At 47.1% G+C, this 13411-nt stretch overlaps 1 protein-coding gene across 1 annotated transcript in view; it reads left to right on the top strand.

Annotated features, from left to right (window-relative positions):
- Positions 1-867: 867 nt before the first annotated feature.
- The window catches only part of LOC143986884 (uncharacterized), a 97796-nt gene continuing 85252 nt past the window's right edge, over positions 868-13411 (top strand). The window contains exon 1 of the mRNA XM_077485290.1: positions 868-915. The gene's annotated coding sequence lies outside the window, so the exon portion shown is untranslated. The remainder of the gene's footprint in view (positions 916-13411) is intronic.

The following is a 13411-nucleotide window of genomic DNA, read 5'->3' on the forward strand; positions in this document are numbered from 1 at the left end:
CAATCTGACCACACCCACAGTTTGGGCGTGGCACCGCTATATTGCCACATACCATTTTTCTTGAGGGGGGGCAGTGCAAGAAAATGTACTAGCTACGCCACTGGGTAGAGGGGAGGAAGGAGAGAGAACACCCATCCGCTCTCCTCCCTTTCTTGTTCCTGACCTGGAAGTGACATGTATGACGTCACTTCTGGTTCACTGGTGACAGTTTCCTGGGCCATCAAAGCCAGGAAAGAATATAATGCAGTGTGATCTGTATTACATTATATTCAGTGGAGCACAGGGGAGACATTGGGGGTCTTTTAGACCCTGAATGTCTCATTAACCACTTCCCGCCTGCCACACGTCATGTGACGTCATCAGGTTTGTTCTCCCTGTGCCTGCGTGGGTTTCCTCCGGGTACTCCGGTTTCCTTCCACACTCCAATGACATGCAGGGAGGTTAATTGGCTTCTGTCCAAAATTGGCCCTAGTATATGAACGGGGACCTTGGATTGTGGGCTCCTTGAGGGTAGGGACCAATGTGAGTGTGCAATGTACAGGGATAGGGACAATTGTAGACACTCGCTCAAGTTGAACTGGATGGACTGGTGTCTTTATTCAACCTTACTAATTATGTATATTAGGTATCTATTTACTCAGATGCCCCTCCCCTCTCCAATTAGCACAAGAAAACCAGGAAGTAATGTACTGGCCGCCACTGCATACGAACAAGGCCGAGTTCAAACTACGAGGCGGTTCTCTGGGCTGCAGTTCCTCTGAGCTGCACAAGGTGGTGATCTCACTTCTACCCAGATGGGAAGTCTCTATGGAATACAGACAGGAAGTGATGTCAGGTACAGACAGGAAGTTCCGGGTGAGAGGTGATCCGGGAGGAAGTAGAGAGGAGACATTGTTGGAAGTGGCAGCAGAGGAGGTAATAAGATCTTATTTTCTATTTATACCCAGTAACCCCCCGTCATGTCCGTCCTCTTCCTCCATAGTCACTGTGATGTCTTTTATCTCCAGCAGATGATGATACACACATATATAGTGTGGAAACCTAGATTAACCCCTTCAGGGGCAGAACATTTCCCCCACTTACGAGTTGGGAACTTTCTCCTCGTGGTGGAGATGTGTCACCTACTAACTGGAGATGAGGTGAACATTCCTGGGTTCGGTCGGAGTGTTGTTCACTTCATTTCTAATAAATTCTGAAGTCTGAGTCTGAGTCTGAATCCGAATCCTATTGAAATCAATGGGAGCCAAATCTGTCAAATTAAAAATTCTCATTTTCTGGGCTAATAGGCAAGGGGGTGTCAAACAATAGTATGGCAGGGAGGGTGGGGGGGGGGGGGGGGTTACTGTCCTGGGGGAACATGTACCAATGCAAAAAAAGTTTTAAAAAATTGAGTTTGGCTGGACGCGGTGATTATTAATACCTTAAAGTGAAACATTAAAACTATCCAATTCCTTTTAACTTATGCCGTGTACAGACGATCGTACATTCCGACAACAAAACCGTGGATTTCTTTCCGACGGATGTTGGCTCAAACTTGTCTTGCATACACACGGTCGCACAAACGTCGTCGGAAATTCCGATCACCAAGAACGCACTGAGGTACAACACGTACGACGAGCCGAGAAAAATTAAGTTCAATATCCAGTGTGGCTCTTCTGCTTGATTCCGAGCATGCGTGGAACTTTGTGCGTCTGGAGTTGTGTACACACGCTCGAAATTTCCGACAACAAGTTTTGTGATCAAACCATCTGAAAATAGTGGCAATGTCCAATACATTGAGATGTGTATGATTATACAGTGCAACTCCGAGTGGTACCGTCCAATTCAGCGGTCCGTACTTGATAAATTTACTCAGGACTTTTACCCATTGGTGGACACAGCTTTCCACCAAAATGTTATAACCAAACACGTGTGGGAATTCATTACAACTAGTCACTCCAGAGAAACCATGTTTTACGCGCTGCCAAAACTACATAAACAACTAAGAAAGCCACCCAGTAGACCTATCATCTCTGGTTGTGGCAATCTCACCGGAAACCTCAGTCGAGTGGTAGATAACCATCTAAAACCACTCGTTGCTTGCCTGTCATCCTATGTGCGTGACACCATATATTTTTTACAGACCCTTCAGACTCTGCATATCATGGACGGTGTCCTACTAGTCACCATAGACATTGAGTCCTTGTACTATACCATACCTCATATGAAAGGTCTTGCGACAATACGTCATGTATGTATACAGAAAACGAACAGAACTTTGGATAGCCGCACTCCGGGTTGAGTAAAAGGTGAAAAAAGCCTTTATTTCTTCAAGTGAAAAAACTCCATATTACACAAATATCACAGCAAAGGGAAAAGTAGAACAAAATCCTGACGCGTTTCACGCTAAAACCAGCGGTTACTCATAGCTAACTAGACTCTGCACCTCATGGACGGTGTCCTACTAGTCACCACAGACATTGAGTCCTTGTACTATACCATACCTCATATGAAAGGTCTTGCGACAATACGTCATGTATGGTCACAATTTAGTGAATATAAGCCTAAATATACAGAATTCATTTAGAATTTTTTGGAATTCATACTGTATCACAATGTCTGAGATCTTTTTGTTTGGCTATATGAATATACCGCCACAACCAATGTATATTAGAGCTGCATGATTCTGGCTAAAATTAGAATCTTTATTTTTTATTTTTTTTGCTTAGACGATAGATCACGATTCTCTCATTATTCTTACGGTGTAACATCATTTTTCACATTGAAACCAAAAAAACTAAATTGGGCTAACTACAGTTTTTTTCTTTTTTTCTTTTTATTCATTAAAGTGTATTTTTCCCAAAAAATTACATTTGAAAGACCGCTGAGCAAATACAGTGTGACATAAAATATTGCAGCAAATGCCATTTTATTCCCTAGGGTCCCTGCTAAAATATATATAATGTTTGGGTTTCCAAGTAATTTTCTAGCAAAAATTATTGATTTTTAACTTTAAAGAGGAAGTCCACCCGAAAAAAATGATTAAAAGCCAGCAGCTATAAATACTACAGCTGCTGACTTTTAATAAATGGACACTCACCTGTCCCAGGGTCCAGCGATGTCGGCAGCCAAGACCGATCGATCGCTCGGCTCTCGGCTGCTACCGCCGCCATTCTCGGTGAGGGAATCAGGAAGTGAAGCATTGTGGCTTCACTTCCCGGTTACCTACTGAGCATGCGCGAGTCACGCAGCGCAATGGAAATGGTCCACGCTGTCTCTGGGACCCGTGTGTGTCCCAGCAGACAGCGCACAGGGACAGGAAGAGGCATAGACTCCCGTGGGAGTCTATGCCCGGAAGTGGGTGAAAATACCTGTCTTAGACAGGTATCTGCACCCCCCCACCCTGAAAGGTGCCAACTGTGGGGGGGAGGATTCCGATGAGCGGAAGTTCCACTTTAGGGTGGAACTCCACTTTAAGAATCAAGCGTCAGAAAAAGATTTGGACTTTAAAGTGGAGCTCCACCCTAAAGTGGAACTTCCGCTCATCAGAACCCTCCCCCCCCTCCGGTGCCACAATTGGCACCTTTCAGAGGGAGGGGGGTGCAGATATCTGTATAATACAGGTATTTGCACCCACTTCCGGGCATAGATAGCCGCAGAATCTGAGGGTATTACGCCACATCCTGTCCCGTCCCCACTGTCTGCTGGGAAACGCACAGTTCCCAGAGACCGCAGGGACCGTCTGTATTGCGCAGCGCGTCTCAAGCATGCGCAGTAGGGAACTACTTCCTGATTCCCATGCCGAAGATGGCGGCGGCAGCACCCGAGAACCGAGCGACAGATCGGCTTCGGGTGCCGACATCGCAGGCGCGCTGGACAGGTGAGTGTCCATATTTGAAAAGTCAGCAGCTGCAGTATTTGTAGCTGCTGACTTTTAAAAAAAAAAAAAACGGCGAAACTCCCACTTTAAGTGGTTAAACTTCCTACATTTACACAGAAGTTTGATCTAAGAAGGAAGTTAGTTACAATGTTTCATGTTGTTAAAAACTTGGCAGACTGCCCGGATTTTTTCTTTACACACAGAAGTTTATCCCTTTGATCTAAGAAGGAAGCATTAGTTACAATGTTTCTTGTTAACTTGGCAGACTGCCCGAATATTTTCTTTTGACAGTTAAGAAAGCAGATACAGTCTCTCCACTTGTTATATGAAAGAATCGGCAAACTCTGCATTGGAGATCGTCAGGGGGGTTGAATCGAGATCCTAATTTTTATTTTTTATTTTTTTTTAACGATTAATTGTGCGGCTCTAATGTATATATAACCTTCTATCTGTATTTGCAAAAAAAAAACTCTCCACTTATAGATCATGACAATGTTTGCTGGTAACCTAACCTCTGTCACCCCCGGTCATCTCTGTTTAGAACTTTTGATGCTTACTATTATGTTTGTTTTACTATCACTGTATTCATCCCCCTGTGCTTTTTCACTTATTGTAAACCTGCTGGCTGCCATCAATTTTTCTTCCACTAGGTGGCTCTTTAGCCCCGCTTCCTGGCCATTCTGTGTGTACACAGACACCCGGCGGGTAAACTCCACTGGTGCAGGGCGGGTGACATATTTTTGTCTATGCCCTAGTCCTATTGCGCCAGGAGGAGCTTATCTACGTCTCTGCTGTCGTTTCCATGACAAGCAGTGAGCGTTTCCCCCTGGCCAGTGACGCGGCTACACGTGAAGTCATCACGCCCTTATATATATTTGTGTTACAGATAAGACAATAATATACCCAACTATCAAGCTCCCCTGAAGAAGGGGAAAATGCATTCCAATGCGATTTTTCCAAAACATGTCGGGATAAATGCTGTAAATTTCAAACTGAGTTCAACACAACCTAGCACTTTGAATTACTAGCTTTGGGTGATATATATTGTGATGTTTATTCATTGGTGCACTTTTTGTACTGTATAAGTGAATTATGTTCAGTTTAAACTTTTTTCTACTTTTTTTTTTAAATCAAATAAGTTTTTATTGCAAAACACATATGGTACAAACCAAACATAGGAGTAAAGTACAGTCGTACAGCAGCATTGGTTTTTACATCCAAAGGTATACAGGAAACACAAAGTACAAATAGGCTCGGTTTGTAGACCACTGAGACATGGAAAATGTCAATGAAACTAAAAAAAAAAAGTAAGAAAAAGGAACCAAGAATAAAAACAAAAGTAACATTCTCTCATAGACCACACCGCACCAGGAGGCAACCACATAAGTACCATAATTATGCCCTGCGGCCAGCATCCCTCCACCCAGTCCTACTGGTGTCTCCCTACACCCCCTACAAATACCGGGTGAGGGAGAGACATAGAATTAGCCCCTTTACCGGGAGCACAAGTGTTTATATACCTCCATGCACATGTCCTTGGACCTTCAGTCAACCCTGTAAAAGTCTGTCCTGTATAAGTTGGCGGGGAGCTAGTCCCGGAACCTCGAGCCATCCCCCCCACATGGCATTAAATTTGTGCGGTGCATTTCTGTGTTGGTATGTTATCTTTTCCCTGATCAGCATCTGGTTCACCTGTTCCGTCCATTGCTGCCTGGTGGGAACCCTGTGTGTTATCCACAATCGCGCTATTAATTTCCTGGCTACGTATAGCAGCCTAATAATGGCCGTATGAACCGAGGGCGTCAACGATTCTTCATCCAGGGCCCCCAACAGGCAGACCAACGGACACCGCGGAATACCAACAGAGAACACAGAAGAGATAGTGTCAAGGATTCCATCCCAATACCGTTTGAGTTTCGGGCACCTCCAGAACATATGCATGAGATCCCCATGGTCCCGCATACATTTAGGGCAAAGGGGAGACCCCCTAACACCCCAACTGTGCAGTTTAACTGGTGTCCTATAAGTCCTATGTAGTAAGTATAGATGGGAGAGCCTATGGGAGGCCGACACCAACACCAACGGAGCGGAGGATAAACAAAGGTTCCAGGTCTCCGCGTCCAAGGGCCCCAGGTCCGCCTCCCACTTCTGCCGACACGGAAGACGTGCCGGGTCCTGCACTGCGTCAAGAAGCATAGCATATCCCCTAGAAATCATACCTTTACGTTCAGTCTGCATGAATATCCCCTGTACCACAGGATGGTCCGTTAGGGAAAGCTGCATACTTCGTGCCTGTGTCTGTAGCGCATGACGTAACTGTAAGTATTTAAAAAAATCCCTACGTGGGATGTCAAACTCAGCCTGTAGTTCCATGAAGGACTTCAGTACCCGTCCATTATACAGCTGCGAGAGGTACCGGAGGCCGCTCCTACTCCAGTTACCAAATCCCTTGAGCTTAAAAAGCTCACCATAATTAGCGTTCCGCCAAATAGGGGTGAGGGCAAGGAAGCCACGTATTCGTAATAGTTGTTTAACATGGGACCATAAGGTATTCAGCAGCATAATAGTCGGGAACTCCTGTCCATATGAGGGAAGCCTGCTTCCAACCTGGCCAACGCTATGTCCTGGGCGACAGTGTCATCCAGTATCCTACGTATCGGGTCCAGGGGATCATCTGACCCCCAACCACCCAGGTGCTGGAGCTGCGAAGCCAAAAAATACATCCTAGCATGTGATAGTGCCAACCCCCCTTCATCCTTATTATATTGCAGGGTAAGCAAACTAAGCCTGGCTGTCTTTCTACACCATATTAATTCCCTAAACTGAGAGTCAATTTTATCGAACCAACGTTTCGGGATCCAGGTCGGGGAGTTATGACAAACGTAGAGCAACTGCGGGGCCCATACCATTTTAATGAGGTTCACCCTTCCCACTACCGATAGCGGTAGTTTGCACCAGATCTTACACTTATCCCTAAACTTAAGTAACAATGGCAGAAGATTCAGATTGGCATAGTCCGTCACCTCGGGTGATATCTGTACCCCCAGGTATTTAAAGGACGCAACCGTCTGGATCATGTTTGCACAAGAGGGTAGAGGTGCCGTTAGAGGGGACAAGGGCAGTAGTACAGACTTGTCCCAGTTAATCTTAAAACCGGATAATGTACCAAATAGGGTAATCAAGTGCATTGTGGCTGTGAGGGAACCCTGTGTGTCCCCCAGGTATATAAGCGTGTCATCCGCGTATAGTGATACCACATCCGTTCCAGTGGGCCTGCAGAATCCAACAATGTCCAGAGCCGATCTCATTCTGGCTGCTAGTGGTTCAAGCGCCATGGCAAAGAGCAGGGGTGACAAAGGGCACCCCTGTCTCGTGCCTCTATACAGCAGGAATGGGTCGGAGAGCTCCGCATTAGCTCTAATTCTAGCCGTAGGCTTGGCATATAATAGTTGGACCCAGCTAATAAATGTACTGCCCAGCCCCATCCGCTCCATCACTTTCCACAGATAAGGCCACTCAACACTATCGAAGGCCTTAGCCGCGTCCAGCGAGAGGACGGCCTGATTACCGGGGTTATCCACAGGGACCTGTAGGTTTAGGAATAAACGGCGAATATTTAGGGCAGTGGAACGCGAGGGAATAAATCCTGATTGATCCCTATGGATCAGTTTGTGTATTACCAGGGACAATCTCGTCGCCAAGACCCGAGCCAATAGTTTGACGTCTGTCGTGAGCAAGGAGATGGGCCTATATGCATCCGGTGACGTCGCTACCTTACCCGGTTTTAGAAGTACAATTATGATTGCTTCGTTCATAGAAGCAGGCAGGACCCCTGCCTCTAGGGCATTGTTGAATACTTTCAAAAGGGTGGGCAAAAGAACACCGGCATAACGCTTGTATACCTCGGATGGGAGGCCATCTGCCCCCGGAGCTTTGTTATTCTGGGAGTGTTCCAGTGCAGAAGCCAATTCATCCTCCGTTATGGGGGCGTTCAACAGCTCCCCATCCGACGCAGACAGGCATGGGATATCACAACCATTCAAAAAGTCCACAATCTCCCCGTCACTGGGCTGCACCTTGGAGGAGTACAAGTCCGCATAAAAGGACCGAAATATCTGTAAGATCCCAGGGGTGTCCGAATGGGTCACCCCCTGCGAATCGCACAGTGAGTGAACCATAGGAGCGGAACCCTGAGCCCTCGCCAGCAGAGCCAGCATATGGCCTGTCGATTCCCCCTCCTCAAAGTGCGTTTGTTGCAGGAAAAATCGTTTATTTTCTGCCAGTTGTAAAGTCACCTGTCTAGACATAGATTGCGCCCCCAACCAAGACCTCTTAGTGTCCTCCGAAGGGTTGTTAACATAGGCCTGCTCTGACTCTCTAGGTGCTCTACCAACCTCCATTTCCCAAGCTTTAGTATTCCGTTTTATACCATTTATAGCGGTGATAAATTGCCCCCTAAGGAAGGCCTTAGCTGCATCCCAGACTACGTCTATAGAGGCCGAGCCTAAATTGTCCTGCAGGAAAAGTTTAAGGGCACTTGCTATGGGGTCAGGCTGCGGGAGAAGTGCAAGCCAAAAGGGGTTAAGCTTCCAACTCCTAGGTGCGAGGTCAGTAGATAGGGACATCTCAATCCACAAGGAGGAGTGGTCGGATACATGTCTAACCCCATAGCCAGAGTCACTAATTAGGGGAAGAAGGGTGGAGTTCCCCAGTCCCAAGTCTATTCTGGACAAGCTCCCAAACGCTGGAGAGCAACAGGAGTACAAACGGGTGTGGGGGTGGGCTCTCCGCCAGACATCTACCAACCCAAGTTCAGCTAATAGAGCTGCAAAGGGAGTATCGCCATTAGGGCGGGAGGGGACCACAGGAGGAGTTGGAATCTTATCCCACAGGCCATTAACATAGTTATTAAAATCGCCCATCGCCAGCAGGGGTATGCCAGGGAACTGCGCCATGAACCCAGCTAGGCGCCTAAGAATCTCCGCCGAGTACGGCGGCGGGATATAAACGTTAGCGATAATGCAATGTACAGTAGCAATCTTACACAACAAGAAGATGTACCTCCCCCCCGGGTCAATAACCTGTTGGGAGCAAGAGAAATGGGTATGTTGTCTAATTAGGATACTTACTCCCCTTGCGTAAGCAGAGTATGTAGAATGGAATTGTTGGGTATACAGTCTAGACCCAAGGCTATGAGTGCCAGCAGGAGCAAAATGTGTCTCCTGCAGACACACAATACCAGCCTTCATATCCTTAAGGTGCCGCAACACCGCTAGCCTCTTCACCGGACTGCCCAGCCCCCTGACATTCCAAGAAAGAAATCTAACCTTAGCCATCAGGAATACAAAATATAAGTGTAGATAGGAGTGACCATATTAACATTCGTAAACAACCAGGGAGGAAAAATGCAGTTAACACATATATATCAGCAACAAGCGACTGAGAAGTCGCATCACCTGAGATGCCCCAAAAATGGGGAGAAAAAAGTCTGGCATGAGCTGTAGCAGCTAGGAAGAGGCGCCCAGACGGGTGCAGACAGGCCGGGAAATAGTCCTTGTCCGCTGTGATCCTGAGAGAAAGAAAATTAAGCAAAATGAAAAAGAAAAGAAAAACAGTTAAACAGCAAAAAACCGTGGTATCTTCTGTATTAAAGCCCGCGGGGCTCCCACACGGGAAAGATAGCAGTCTAATAGTCCCCATCCATAACTCGGGGGCTGGGGGAAGGCCATGGAAACACCCATAGAAGACTCTTCTAGATGACAAACAGGGTTTCACATGTGCAGGCATCCTGTAGCTCTAATGGGGTTGCAATGGAACCAAAAACCTCTGCCTTCCGCCGGACCTGCAAAAGTGGAAATCCAGTCATCCTGTCTGAAAGTGCCGTTATCGTGGAGGAGATCTTTGAAGCTTGGCGGCTTTGAGTGCGTTGTGCTCCTGGTCAAGCCACTGTGCTGCCGCCGCAGGGCGATCAAAAAAGTGCGTGGAGCCCAGGGCCCTAACCCTGAGCCTGGCCGGATATAGCATACCATATTGAACGTTAAGGTCCCGAAGGCGTCTCTTAACTTCAAGAAATGTCGCACGCTTCTTCTGGAGCTCTGCTGAAAAGTCCGGAAATAACGAAATCCTGGAATTCTCAATCTCCATCTTATCTGATAACCCCCACGCTTTAGAGAGAATGGTATCCCTGTCTCTATAGTTGAGGAGTTTAAACAAGAAGGGCCTGGGGCGATTGCCCGGAGGTAGGGGGCGAGACGGCACCCGGTGGGCGCGTTCTACAGCAAAAAGCGGTGACAAGGATTCTTTACCAAAGGTGGCAATCAACCAATTTTCAATAAAGTCAACCAGGTTTTTACCCTCAACACGTTCCGGAATCCCCAAAGCGCGAATATTATTGCGTCTCATGCGATTTTCCATCTCATCAAGTCGCATAGCGTGCTGTTCAGTAAGATGGCAATTATATTTTAGATCCCTTTGCATGGGGGCCAGATCATCTTCTACTGTACTCAGTCTGCCTTCCAAGGCAGCTGTTCTCTCCCTGAGCTTTTGCATGTCATGGCGGACAAAAGTTATTTCAGCTTTAACCCCTTTAATGTCCTCTGAGAGGGCTGCAATAGAGTGATTACAGGAGGTGACAGCAGCAAATATGTCCCTTAGGGTAGGCTCACTTTCCAGTACTGGAGAGGGGATGGCCTGTGCCTCAGGCCTAGCACTGTCCCTGGGTGTACTCACTGTGTGCCATGCTGCGGACAATCCATCTTCATCCTCCAAGGGGACTGTGTCATCTGCTTCAGGAGAACCTCCAGGGATAGCTTGAGGAGAGGGCTGGCCAGCCAGGGCATCCTTGTACGATTTACCACCATAGAGGAGCTTTTGTGCCGCTTCCTTGTACTGGTCTCTGGCTGCACGCCGCGCGCCGGCGCCATCTTGGCCTGGGGGGTCCGTCAGCCCCTTCCCTCCGGTATGGCGTCTGGACATCACAGCGGGGGTCCCGAGATATACCGCGGTGGTCCGGGATGCTTCTCCTAGCGTGGCAGGAGGTAAGGGCCCCGAAAACAGCGTTTCAGAGCAGACTGTAAGGATGTAAGCACGGATGGCCGGCGGAGCTCAAGGCATGCACGTCCTCCTACATCAGCCGCTAAGCCACGCCCCCAAACTTTTCTACTTTTATATATTAATAAAGTTGGCACCTTTGTGCCTTTTTATACATATTTACTCTCCATTTACTCTTTGCCGCCGTTTAAAGTCCAAGGGAGCGTCCCTTCAATGCATTTTCTTGCACGTTTTTTCTATAAAGAGGTTGTGAGGATAACACTAAACTTCCAGGATTTTGCAGAAGCATCTTCCGGGTCTGCAGCAGAAACACTAAACTTCCAGGATTTTGCAGAAGCATCTTCTGGGTCCACAGCACAAACACTAAACTTCCAGGATTTTGCAGAAGCATCTTCCGGGTCTGCAGCAGAAACACTAAACTTCCAGGATTTTGCAGAAGCTTCTTCCGGGTCCGCAGCAGGAACACTAAACTCTCAGGATTTTGCAGAAGCATCTTCCGGGTCCGCAGCACAAACACTAAACTTCCAGGATTTTGCAGAAGCTTCTTCCGGGTCCGCGGCAGAAACACTAAACTTCCAGGATTTTGCAGAAGCTTCTTCCGGGTCCGCAGCAGGAACACTAAACTTCCAGGATTTTGCAGAAGCATCTTCCCGGGTCCGCAGCACAAACACTAAACTTCCAGGATTTTGCAGAAGCATCTTCCCGGGTCCGCAGCACAAACACTAAACTTCCAGGATTTTGCAGAAGCATCTTCCGGGTCCGCAGCACAAACACTAAACTTCCAGGATTTTGCAGAAGCTTCTTCCGGGTCCGCGGCAGAAACACTAAACTTCCAGGATTTTGCAGAAGCATCTTCCGGGTCCACAGCAGAAACACTAAACTTCCAGGATTTTGCAGAAGCATCTTCCGGGTCCGCAGCACAAACACTAAACTTCCAGGATTTTGCAGAAGCATCTTCCAGGTCCACAGCAGAAACACTAAACTTCCAGGATTTTGCAGAAGCATCTTCCGGGTCCACAGCAGAAACACTAAACTTCCAGGATTTTGCAGAAGCATCTTCCGGGTCCGCAGCAGAAACACGAAACTTCCAGGATTTTACAGAAGCATCTTCCGGGTCCGCAGCACAAACACTAAACTTCCAGGATTTTACAGAAGCATCTTCCGGGTCCGCAGCACAAACACTAAACTTCCAGGATTTTGCAGAAGCATCTTCCGGGTCCGCAGCAGAAACACTAAACTTCCAGGATTTTGCAGAAGCATCTTCCGGGTCCGCAGCAGAAACACGAAACTTCCAGGATTTTACAGAAGCATCTTCCGGGTCCGCAGCACAAACACTAAACTTCCAGGATTTTACAGAAGCATCTTCCGGGTCCGCAGCACAAACACTAAACTTCCAGGATTTTGCAGAAGCATCTTCCGGGTCCGCAGCAGAAACACTAAACTTCCAGGATTTTGCAGAAGCATCTTCCGGGTCCGCAGCAGAAACACTAAACTTCCAGGATTTTGCAGAAGCATCTTCCGGGTCCGCAGCAGAAACACTAAACTTCCAGGATTTTGCAGAAGCATCTTCCGGGTCCGCAGCAGGAACACTAAACTTCCAGGATTTTGCAGAGGCTATCATGGTAAGGAGTTTGAACAATGGGGGCAGGAAGTCCCAATGACAGTGCTCCTAACAGTCCTTTTAACGGGTGGCCCAGTATTGCTTCTTCGATATGTACCCATTGTTTGCTGGGCGGCGGGTGCCACCATGGTTTAACTTGGTCCAGTATGACCGCGTAATAATAGAATTTTAAGTTGGGCACTCCCATTCCAGTTGCTGATTTAGGTCTGTATAAGATCTTATTCCTAAAGCGGGAGCGTTGTTTTCTCCAAATAAAGAGGTTCAAGGTGGACTGTAGACTCTGAAGATAAGATATGGTAAGTGGGACAGGCAGCGTTCTGAAAGGGTATAGTATTGTTGGTAAGAGCGACATTTTCGTGACTGCTGATCTACCGGACCAGGAGACTTGACATTTAGAGTAAGATCTAGTTTGTTGTCCTATGTTGCTTAGAAGAGACTTTTTACATTTCCTTCTGCTGCGGACCCGGAAGATGCTTCTATGACATCTAATTCCTGTACTGTGTAAAGCAGATACTTGTCCTCTCAATTGTAAGTGTGATTTTATATTTCTAAATAATATGAGGTGGTACACTATGATAGTCTGTATCCCTCCTGAAATAAGCGAGGTGGACCCTTATGTAGAAACATGGGGGGGTTACATTTTTCTATTGAATAGGGACATGATAGAGGGGGGTGTGTTCATATCTTATGGTGATTATGGAGAAGATAAGAGGCGTTATTTGCAATACTTCACAGCATGATGTTTCTAGAGCATTTTAATGGCCCCTTTCACACTTGTACGACTTGAAAGTCGCACGACTTCAAGCAATGCCTGTGTAATCTTGAGGTCTATGGACCTCAAGTTGCATCAAAGTCAGACCAAAGTAGTGCAGAGACTACTT

This window comes from Lithobates pipiens, unplaced genomic scaffold (genome assembly GCF_037356315.1).
Source record: "Lithobates pipiens isolate NorthernLeopardFrog02 unplaced genomic scaffold, aLitPip1_a1.2 Scaffold_18, whole genome shotgun sequence".
Taxonomy (NCBI): Eukaryota; Metazoa; Chordata; class Amphibia; order Anura; family Ranidae; genus Lithobates; species Lithobates pipiens.